At 43.4% G+C, this 11868-nt stretch overlaps 1 pseudogene; it reads left to right on the plus strand.

Moving 5' to 3' along the window:
- Nucleotides 1-9475: 9475 nt before the first annotated feature.
- Nucleotides 9476-10965, plus strand: LOC120684926 (annotated as a pseudogene).
- Nucleotides 10966-11868: the final 903 nt, after the last annotated feature.

Raw genomic sequence — 11868 nt, forward strand, 5'->3', positions numbered from 1 at the left:
GATATAAATTGTTAAGCAGTCTCAACTGAGAGGCGAACGATTCGAATCGGGTTTCTTAACCTTGCAAGGTAAACCTAACACACACATATGGAGAACTACGCCACCCACACGACTTTTCCCTTTTCTTTCTAGTTCATGGATCCGGGGCACCCCCATCGACTACAGAGTCCGACCACTCTGCAGCCGCATATTGCGCTCATCCTAGACCCAGTCCAAAAGAGGGTGCAGGATCGTTCCACTCGCCAGTCCAATCAAATTCTTAGCTTACCGATTACCATAAATCTCGGCATGTGGCTACTACATTCAAAAGCTTAACGAATTGTGCCACACACCGCAACCTTCACGAATTTTTACTACACCAATGGGGTATCACAACTACACAACTCGCATGTTTTCCTTATGTTGCAGCAGTAAGTAAGGTCAGTCAACTCCTATAATCTCGCGAGAGGCAGGAAACCACTCGACTTCTACTGTTCCTAGTTAGCAGGGCAACTAGTCGAAGTGAACTGGGGTAAACAGTACATAGGAACCTAGGAGCATGCAACTATGGTTTCAACCAACTCTTAAGAATGTCAATGCGCAGATAAAAAAATATTATAATAGAGATTGAATATATATATATAAGCGCGAAAATAATGGGATTGATGCACCAGGGCTTGCCTTCCTGGGCACTAGCACTGTCAGCCTTGGGCTCTTCTGGACGTTGGTCCAGGTCTTGATTCAATACAGTTAAATTCAAAGAAAACCCTTCAACAACGGTATCGCTGGTAGGTACTAACTCGTACACTCCGTCGGCCAGGTTGACAGATTCTATATGAATGCAAGATGATCTTTGTTACAACATGACATAAATTCAATTCTTTCTTTCATGATAAAGTTGCAGTCCAAAAAAATTATTACTTTAGTGATGAGCTTATCTAATTCATTTAACTGGGTAGTCATTTATAGAGTAGTTATTATATTTACTTTACTTTATAAAATTATCTGTGTGGGAGGTTTCATTTTCTGGATAATAAACATAAGGATACTTGCATAATTCAGAACAGAGGCTAGGGACCAGTTCTGGTTCTCAAAATTTTATTCAGTACAGAACATATACTCAAGAACTTACGGTAAAATTTTCAATTAACAATAGTAAGGGATGCAAGCATGCAAAATGATTAAAACAGAGCATGTCGGAATCAAACAAAATTTCTACAGAATGATCAACAAGGATTGTGTAGCTCAAATTTTTATAGTAAAACCTACACATGATATACTACTTACTGTAAATTTTCCAGAATTTAACTAAGCATAAACTAGGAGTAACAAATTTGACAACTTAAACATGTACATGGCAAAATCGATTGCTACATAGAGCTACATAAGGTTTCTGTGTACCAAACTTTTACCAGAGCTTAGTCTACTCCTACACATGCTTCAGTAAAAATATCAGCAATTAATTCTAACAATAAATTTAGTATTGAATTTATCAACATGAACACATGCATAAATATTTTGGCTACTTTCTGTTAAGTAAAGCACTTCAAACTTTTTCTGTAGCATCGTGGTACAGATATCAAGCTTTGGTACAAAAATCACAAATAAAAAGTGCATTATACTGACCAGAGCAAAAATAACAAATCTAGCCAGATGACAGCATGAGTAAATCATCTCTAGTGTACTCATCCATTGATTATCAAACTTTGCAAACAGGTTTACATGACTAAAAGGAAGTGCTACTAAATTTACCAGATTTTTCTAGGAACAGGAACTATTTATCATAATAAAGTGCTACTTTTCAAGGATTAAATCCCAGATATAGCTACTCAGATCCAAAAATATCCAAACTTGTGCACTAGTGATCATTTAGTGATCTAAACTCAAGGACAAAGTTTCATGTACAGATCTAGAGTCAAACATCCAGAAACAATATTTAAAGTTTGCTACTAGATCTAACCAAGTGGGGTTTTTCACCTTGTAAATAGGGTCCAAATCTGTTCAAACTTTTACACAAATCTTAAAATAGCATGAAGTTACATCTACCCAAAAATCTCCTAGAGTTACTGAACCAAACTCCTAGAACAAATATACCCTATTTATTCTTGCATTTAACCTAGAGCCAAAAATATCCAGAATTTGCCCATGGGTCATTGGACCAACTTGTAGATCTTATTGCAAGGATTCCAAAACATTTAGATTTTTATTTTTACCATTTTTGTACGATTTTCTATACATTTTCAAAGTTCACTTATTTGACTCTAGGAGTTCATGTAACTTTTATGTTTTAAACCCTAGAATCTAACTTTTAATTTACAACCAGGTCCTTGGTCATCGGAGCTCGGGCAGAGCTTCGCTCTCCAGCGATGTTCCGGTGAGGCTCAGCCTCGGCGGCGGGGGCTAGGTGGGGGAATCGATAGAGGGAGACCTTACACATGTTTTGGTGCTGGAAGTCGGGGTTGGGGTGGCCGGGAAGGGGCTCATCGGCGGCGTGGTGCGGCAGTAGGGGTCGGTTGTCGCCGGTGAGGGTGCTCCGGCGGTCCTGGGCTCCCGAGCACCACCGAGCAATGAGGAAGGGCATGGGGAGGTCAGATAGGCAATGCGGCGTGGAGGAGACTGCTCCACGGCAAGCTCGAGCTCGCTGGAGCAATGGAGTGCGGCGGAGGGGGAAAACGGCGGTGAACGCACGCGACATCAGTCCAGGGTCCTATTTATAGGGTAGGAGGCTTAGTGGCGAAGGGTTTGAGCTCCTGGGGAAGGGCCATTCGACCTGGCCGAACCAGCGGCGAGGTGGCGGCACCAGAGGGCGATGTCGGAGGCGTGGCGGCTGCTGGTGCGTCCAGGACGTGTGCCGAGCGAGGGAAGAGCCATGGGGATCGGTTTTGGGGAAACCAGGGGCGCGCTGGGCCACTTGGCCGGCCAGCTGTCGCCCTGGGGCGTCCCCCGGTGGTGCGCCAGTGTATGGGCGCCGGGGAAGGGAAGAGGGGAAAATAGAGCTCCGAAGGGCTATTTTGTGATTTTTGAAAATTTCAAGGACCGATCTCTAAACTAAAATTTTCTCCTTCTTCCTAGACTCAAATGAATAACTTTTGAATACCAATATTGTTCAAATTTTCAAGATCTACAACTTTCTTTTCAAGCACTTATTCATTTGAGCAGAGGTTTGCAAACTAATTTAAATGTTCCATTTTGCATAAAAGGGCTTCAGATTCAATGTTGTTTTAAATAGAAATGGTGCTTGTTTTCAGACACATTTATTTTTGTGACTTTTTTGGAAATTGATTTAAGTGTGATAATTTGAGTTTTACTCCATTACATGATTTATGTAAATTGTGAATTTAAGTTTAAATTCATATATATAGTGCCTCCTTTAACCATTTGTCCTCACTAATGTGTTGTAATATAATTGAGTTGGCTTAATTATGCCTTTTAAACACATAGGGTGTCACATTAGGTGGACTCTTATAGAAGGTGTGAGTTGACCAGGAGTTCGGGATGCCGGAACGGCCCGCGTAAGGAGATCTGGCAGGTGCTATGAATTTACTGTTGTTCCGTAGGGAACCCCCAGCCTTATCCTTGGCTACTTTTTATACCAGTGCATTCCACTTAAAGCTTGCATGCAGATGGTGGCCTGAGCCTATCCCGTCCTTGGGAATAGTTTTGTAGATGCTGGACCCGTCACGAAGATCAGTTGAACGGCGATGAAGGAAGCTAAGGATGGTTTTTGCTACCCTCAAGTTTGCCTGTGGGGAGTGAAGCCCGAAGATGAAGGATGACCAGAAGAGTAGCTACCGCTTTCGAGTTCTGTTTGATTTCCTTTAGCCCAAAGGGATTGTACTCTGATGATTCGTAATACACTCCTTTGGACTATGTTTAATTAATCCTCGGGAAATGACTTTACCGAAAAGTATGTGTGGTATCTAATTGAAATGAGTTCTGTATGTGATAGCTACAGACCCATGGACTATAACGACGATACAGGGAGTCGGGTTCTCCTTTCAGAAACCTGATTCATTTCACAAACAGACCAACATAAGACTGTCGCGCCCACAAGTGCTAATGATTTGTACTAGAGGAATATTTAATCTTAAGTGGAGTTTTCAACTTATAGTCATTTGTTGAGGTCTCGGGTATTTTGATTAATTAATCTTAGATAATGTGATTTCAGGGGGAAAACACCTATCAGGTCTAGTTTCCATTTGAATCCATCCCTTTCTTGACTTAGGGCAGCAGTTGCAAGACGTGAGACAAGATTGTTCCACGTTGCCAACTTGTTGCCAATTAGATATCTACGCCAAGATAGATTTGGCATCTATGTACATAGTGCTTCAGGCACTGTATCTTGTTTCTTCCTGACTACTCCCTGCATCCTGAAATGTAAGACACTTGAGAGTTTATAGTTTGTACCCAAATGTAAGGCATCCTAGAGTTCTTTGGACAAAAGGTCATTATAATCTCCTTGGTTTTGGTGCTAATTTTGTAAAGAAAATCAATTGTGGTGGGCCAAGGGAGTAAAAAAGGCATACTAGCCTCCTTGGTTTTGGTGCGGGCACTAAAAACTAAGCAATTGATTAACTAAGCAATGAACTAATAAGGGTACATGTGTCTTTTTTCTACCTCTATAATTTGTCTATAAAAACTTAGGATGCCCTACATTTTAGGACGGAGGGAGTATGTCATATAGCTGAGGGTACTGTTAATGTAGAGATCTATTGCCTAACCAAATATCCTCCCAGAATATCACTTGTGACCCATGTTTTATGATAAAAGCTCCCAACTTTAGGAAATCCTGTTTTACCTTCATATGACTTGCCCAGAAATGAGAGTCTCTGCTCTTCCATTAGACTTGTACTAGAGGTTTAGTCCGTAGATATTTGTTACGTATGATCAAGTGAAGTACCAAAATTTACCATCATAGCCAAGAGCTTCTAAACTGTGGGTGAGAAAGTTTATTCACAACAACCCCTTGCACTGTATAGTTGAAAAGCAACATCACTGGTTGTCTATGGCTGCAATAGAAAAACATCAATTGATTCTAATAAATCTTCATAGCATTCTTATAAATCCAATGGGCCAATGGTAATAGATTAACATTCTTATACGAGAGAATTATTGCCTTGGCCCTAAAAAAAGTTGTACTTAGTTTCTAGACCTTTTTTCTCTCCAACTTGGCTATTTGGCTCCAAAATGAGTTAGTGATTTATTAATAACTATATCAACTTTTCAGTAGCTCACATGGCATGTTAGTGATTTTTGTTGGATCCAGCATGCTTAGATATGGCTCCAATAAAATTTTCACTGTTTTACCATGTTCCTCTGATTTTCTTTGATTTAAAAACTGAAAATAGATTTATGAATGCGTAGAAATTAATTTACTAGCGGAAACAATACTAAAAATTAACGAAAAAGTCCTTTGTCTTATCATTCTTGGTTAAAAATCTAAACTGATGTGCTCGATATATAATAAGATTGTAGACCTAACTGCAGGTAACGGAAGGGCCAATAAACTTAATGAAACTCGTTATGGAGGCCAAATAGCCAAGTTCAAGGGGAAAAATACCAAGAAACTAAGCACAACTTTTTTTAGAACAAAGAAAATAATTCTCTCATAATGAAAATGGCAATGGCAACAATCTTTATTTGTTCAACATATCAACACACGTGTTCTTTCCATTCATAACCTATTTTGGCAAGATGAAATGTGTGCACTAAAATTAAATCCTAACAACAAAATTAAACATTCAACTTTTCACTTCTATTTGCAAGCAATTACACATCTGTTAAAATAATACATAGACCATATTGAATTCCAATGCCCAAAACTGGCACCCTCTCCCACCGTAGTAATACAGATCAAAATGACAAAGTGGATCTGCACTACAAACCTTCAATTAGAGATGATAGATACACATATATCACAAGAGGACGCCCCACCCGTCCGTGAACTGATAGAATTTTCTTCAGAATTGCATCTGCTTTGAAGGAGAGAGGAACCCAAAATCGTCAGGGTCAATGGGAGATAGACAGGAGTGTGAAACAAACCGTGAAAAATAAAAGGAGGGCACGGGACTTGCGGTTGCGCACTTCTAGTTTAATTTGCACCATGGAGAACCCGCAGCCATGGGAGCAGATCGTAGGCTGCCGGCGATGATTCCCATGGATATGGTCTGCCGTGGCTATGCGCGTCGGGCGGAGCGGCCAGAGTGGCCGCCTACCTCGGAACATTCCGCCATGCTGCCACCCTGCCGCCTCCTGCCCTACCTTCAGGGCCGGTCCAGATAATCTGGGGCCTCGGGGCTAGAGATTGGAGTCGGGGTTCTCTAAAGAACAATGATAATATACTATCAATAATAATTATATATATATTTTGTCAATAAACTAGATGCATTCAAAACAGTTTCATGAAAAAAATTGCACATATTAGTATTATATGATCCTAGCACAGTGCACATGCATGACTGCACGAGGTACTGATTAGGTACTTTTCAATTTAACTGAGTTCCGATTAGAATTCCGAGTGATGGGCCAAGAATGGCTTACGAAACAAAATGCAGCCCAAACTCAAAACGGACCAAGAAAATAATCCTTGCTTTAGAAATAGGTAAGATTATCGTAAGAATATGTTATGTAAAAAAATTATACATATGAGTATTATATGATACATATTAGGTCAATATCAGGTAATTGCATCGTAGGGAATAAGGAGATGGCACAGCGCGGTACACAGAGTCGTGGGGGGTCCAGTCGCGAGGAACCTCGCGTGATAGGTCGTTTCATTTAGAGCAAGTATTATGAGATGACGTAGATGGGCTAAATGAAATACCACATCATATTTGTGCTGGATTTGAAGGTGGGAGAGAGAAGAGAAGTGGTCCGCAAGAGCCGATTGTAAACGGAGTGCAATAAACTTGGAGAGAGAATGAAAGAAGAAAGATGAATCAAATATCCATAGTGTAGTCCTCCTTATATATCTAACTATTATATGGGCTAGCTATTAGATTGGCTTAAGATGACATGACAATAATTTATAGGTTATAGCTCATAGCTGACTAAATTATTAGTCTTGCTCTTACTCATTTACTTAACATTGTTAGTTATGTCTATATATACATAGATATTGTACCAGTATATATATATAGACACACACGAGTTAGTCACCTATAGGCCCCTGAATTTCGAGGGTCCGGGGTGGCCGCCCCCCCCCCCCCCCCCCACACACACACACAAGCACACACACCCCCGGAGCCGGACTCTCCACGAGCTCCCTGCTGATCAGGAATTCGCTACACCTCTGCTCTCGATCGCCACTGCTCCACACCGTCGGCCGTGCTCGCATCTCCCCCTAAGCCATTGCATGCCGGGATCCTCGCCACTAGCTCTTCACGTGGGGTCGTGTTGCTGCATGTGCGGCGGCGAGATGGGGAGAGATTGGAGAGCGGGCAAGGGTAAGTACTAAGGAAAAGATAAAGAATGGATGGAGGGAGGATAATTTTTATGGAGATTGCGGGAGAGATTAGAGAGCGGCCGGGGTAGGTACGCAGGCAGGTTGATGAATCAGTCTGGTGAGAAAAAAATAGTTAGAATCCACGAAATCATTTGCTAGTGCTGATTTTTTCGATGCACCCTCTCCTGCCACACTTCCTAACCTGATAGATGGGCCTTCTATGAGAGGTATAGGTGTCTAAATCTTGGTGAAAATTGTATCTAAAAATTTTCTTTATAGTATTGACTAGATTTCTATTGTATCGTTTAGACAGAAAATTCAAAGAAGCCGAAAAGAAGGATGGCACCATCAGATCGGCTTCATGTCTCCGTTGCTAGTCAACCAGAAAATGCTCAACGAAAATTATAAGGACACGTGCCAAAACATGTACGATTCGTTGACTAGGCAAAATTATAAATCATATATATTCATACCATACAACTATGGGTAAGCCTTGGTCGTCTCAATCTTTTGTTATATTTCTAAATAAATACTAAGTCGTCTAATGCATGTATGTATATATTATATATATATCTACAGTTATCATTGGGTTTTACTCATACTTGCCATAGAGACCGTCGGTCTTGTAGTCTTTGACTCAATGAGAAAACCAAAGTCCGCAATCCAACATATCATAGACCTCTTGAACAGGTAAGTTCAGTTTGCACAATCAAATCCTTTTTCTATTAATAACAATTGTTGAATATCAAACTTAACTTTGAGCGCAGGGTCTGGAAAAAATTTGTGAAAACGAACAAAGGACGTGGTCAATGGAGCCCCAAACTGAACATTAAAATGGATTATTCGGTACGTTGATTCACAAACATTTGTCTTGTTAAGTAATCCCAAATTGTTCTAAATTGAGTAATTTATTTATTTCCCCTTAAGTGTGCGAGACAAAAACAATGAACTGATTGGTGCGGGTACTACATATGCGACTTCTTACACATCATGACTCCATGTGGGAAGTCTACTACGGAGGACATAATAGTACGTACAAACCGTTCACTAGTACATTTTCATAATTATACTAATGCACATGATGTTAATATATCAGTCCTTTTTTTTCTAAATGATAGATGTCTCAAATGGGGGATGAATGTTATTCTACCGATCGGATCAACGCCGTGTGCGAGCAGCTCGCCAGATTCATTTTGAAGGAGATCCTGGATCCTAGAGGCGAGTTCTACCACGACGGTCACATCCATAAAGGACTTGCATCGACGTCCTGAGGGGCCCAGTAGTTGGACTACAAACATGACTTGTACATTTGTAAATATTTCTAAACGTGATGTCTTGATGTTTATATATTTGTAAATATATTAGTTTATCTAATTAGTTAATTATATGCTCGCATTTGACTTTTAGTTAGTTTCAAATATTATGTGAAATCGAACACGTACGACCAATAAACGTATAGTACTGTAGAGCTCGAGTGCGCTTAGCAATTATAAAAGAATAAATAGTAATAAATAAAACAAACAAAACTGGATTTGGGGAAAATAGGAGAAAACCTCATTGGTACCGGTTGGAAAGACCAACTGGTACCAAAGAGGCTGCCATGGATGACTAAGGTAATGGGTGAAAAACCTGGTGTCCTAGGGCGAGGCTATTGGTTTCGGTTTATGGATACCGGTTGGAAAACCGGTACCTATAAGCGTTTTCAACCGGTTCTAAAGGCCGGTTTTTCGATAGTGCACAACTCATTCATCCACTCAAAACTATCCTGAGACTGAGATCGAGATTCCAAAAGTGGAACTACAGAAAAAGGTACTCTTTTGTTTTACTCTATTTTTTGAAACACTTATAGAAATGAAACCTGCACTTAAATTTGAGATCTCCTGGAATCAAGAAACTAACAGTTCACACTTCAAAGTTCAAACTGACCATCGCCACCGCAAGCTACATCCAGAAACGGTTCCATCCAGTTTCCCCGTTCAGAAAGATCTCTCCGATCCTCATCTCCTTTTCCCCCAAAAAAACATTCTTCGAAATCAACGGTTGTGGATCGCAAACCGGGAAGTTATGTCCTTCCCCTTCCCTTCTATTTCTCTTCTCGACTAGGCTCGACAGACATTGCGCACCACAAGGAGGAAGTGCCCCCCAAAGCGCCCACTAATCCCGCACCACGACGCGCACTCCCCGCCACCACCGCCGTCCTAGCGCCAGCACGCAGGCACTCGGAAGCCCACACGGATACATTTAGGCGGCGCGGAGCTCGAGGGCGCGCCCTTTCCCCTGCCGCTCCTTCTGTGTTCGTGTCGTGGGACCAAGCTGCGGCAATGGCGCACGACGGCTTCCTCGGGGGCTCCCACGACCTGCCGTGGCCGCTCTCTCATCATGCTGCTGTTACTGGCGCCGCCGCAGGCGGGCCGTTCGAAGCCCTGCAGGCGCATGTGCAGCACGCGCTGATGGGCGCCGGCGCTGGGGCGGGGTGGGAGCACGACGCCGCGATGAGCTCTATGGTGCCGTCGCAGTCACCGTCACCGTCGTCGCTCGCGGCGGCTGCCGGAGATGGAGCTACTTTTGAGGCCGCCCTGATGGAACAGCTGGCGAGCAGGCTCGGCGTCAGTGTACCTTCACCGCCGTCGTCGCGGTACCCGTCCTGCTACAGCACGCCCGTGGGCTCCCCGTCCAAGCCAGCGGCGGCGCCGTTCGGGGCTCCTCGGGGCTCCTCTGCTCGGCGCGGACTCAGAGCGCGCCGCGCGGCTCTCGTGTCTCGCAGCCTCTGGCGGGAAGCTGTCTCGAGCGGCGAGCAGCCAGTCGCTCCTCGGCGAGCCGGCGACGGCGACGGCGCCTGCCCCCACTCAGCAGCACGCAAGCGCCGGGTCGACCAGTGACGACCACAGCCGGAAGCGAAAGGCGCCGGGCGGCAAGTCCAAGGCCAAGGACGCGGTGACAACGGCGACACCGAAAGTACTAATCGCCTCTGTTTCGCCATGTGTGTACCATCGTAAAACCTGTCTTTGAAAGTGTCTAATTCTGATGTTCAGTCCCGGGAGCCGGAGATGAGAGCCAAGAAATGCAAGCTCTCCACGGACGCTGCCGATGACGAGGAGCGGAAGCCGGCGGCCGGAGATGCAGGGCGAAGCAATGGCAAGGGCAAGGAGGTCGCCGCAGAGCCGCCCAAGGACTACATCCACGTGCGTGCTCGCCGGGCCAAGCCACGGACAGCCACAGCCTCGCCGAGCGGGTACGCCGCCGGCGAACACAGTGTCTGACTCAATTACGAGTTTTGTTGTAAACCTTCAGTCATTCACGTGGTTGCCGACGCTGACTGTCTGCAGGTGAGGAGGGAGAAGATCAGCGAGCGTATGAAGCTGCTTCAGGACCTCGTCCCTGGCTGCAGCAAGGTACATTACGCCAAGAAATGTTTTTTCTTATGTGTTCAATTTGAAAACGTATTTCAAGCAGTGGGTAATTTTCAAAGCATTTGACTGAAGGTTACTGGGAAGGCCGTGATGCTTGACGAGATCATAAACTACGTGCAGTCTCTACCGTAAGTGGAGGTGTGTGACAGTCTCTGCTTTCGACAGAACAGGGTTCAAAAGTTCACGGATGCTTGTGAATTGAACAAATTCGTTTGCTTTTGCAACAGTTCATGTCGATGAAACTATCGACCGTCAACCCACGGTTGGAACTCGACGTGGACAGCTCCATTCCCAAATATGTAAGTTCGTCCAGACAAGAGTGTGATCGATGATCTTGTTCTTTCCTTGTCAGTTTCACGACGGCTTACGCTGCGCAGGCCAACCAGCCGTGCACGCCTGCAGCGTCTTCCCTGGCACCGCCACCGCCAGTATACTCGCTGGAAGGGTCAAGCGCGCCGCTCTGCTACGCCTCATCTCAAGGTGCTACGGTGCCGAGCGTGGTGACCAGTGCCAAAAGCTTCGTAACGTCATCCACCTTTGTGAACCATCACATCCCTGACCACTCAATTGAAGGATTTCAAAATGCTAACTCTCAGGTATGTCAGCATTTTGTTAGATAGGAGTAGATGCATTTCCATACCGATATCGATTCCCATAAGGGTTCAAAATCTTAAATGCTTTACAATTATCAGCCACTGATAGTACCCTTGAAATTTGTGACGAATTTTAGATGCCCCGGAAACCCATCAGCTCTAAACATTGAACCTTGCGGGTTCAATGTTTTAAGCATGTGTCTTTAGAGGTTGAGACAGAGGAAGTTTTTCAATATGAATGTACGTATCTATGACTATAAATTTCTTATCTAGTATAGGACCATAAATTTTGTATCTAGGACTACAAATTTTTAAATACACTTGTAGAAAGTCCTTAAATTCAGTCTGCAAAGTATTGGACTTGAGAATACAAACTTTAAAAATATGCTAGTAGAAAGTTCTTGAAATTGAACTGCAAGGTTTGAACTAAAGTTTTGGATTT

Source organism: Panicum virgatum, chromosome 8N, assembly GCF_016808335.1.
Source record: "Panicum virgatum strain AP13 chromosome 8N, P.virgatum_v5, whole genome shotgun sequence".
In the NCBI taxonomy this organism is placed as follows: Eukaryota; Viridiplantae; Streptophyta; class Magnoliopsida; order Poales; family Poaceae; genus Panicum; species Panicum virgatum.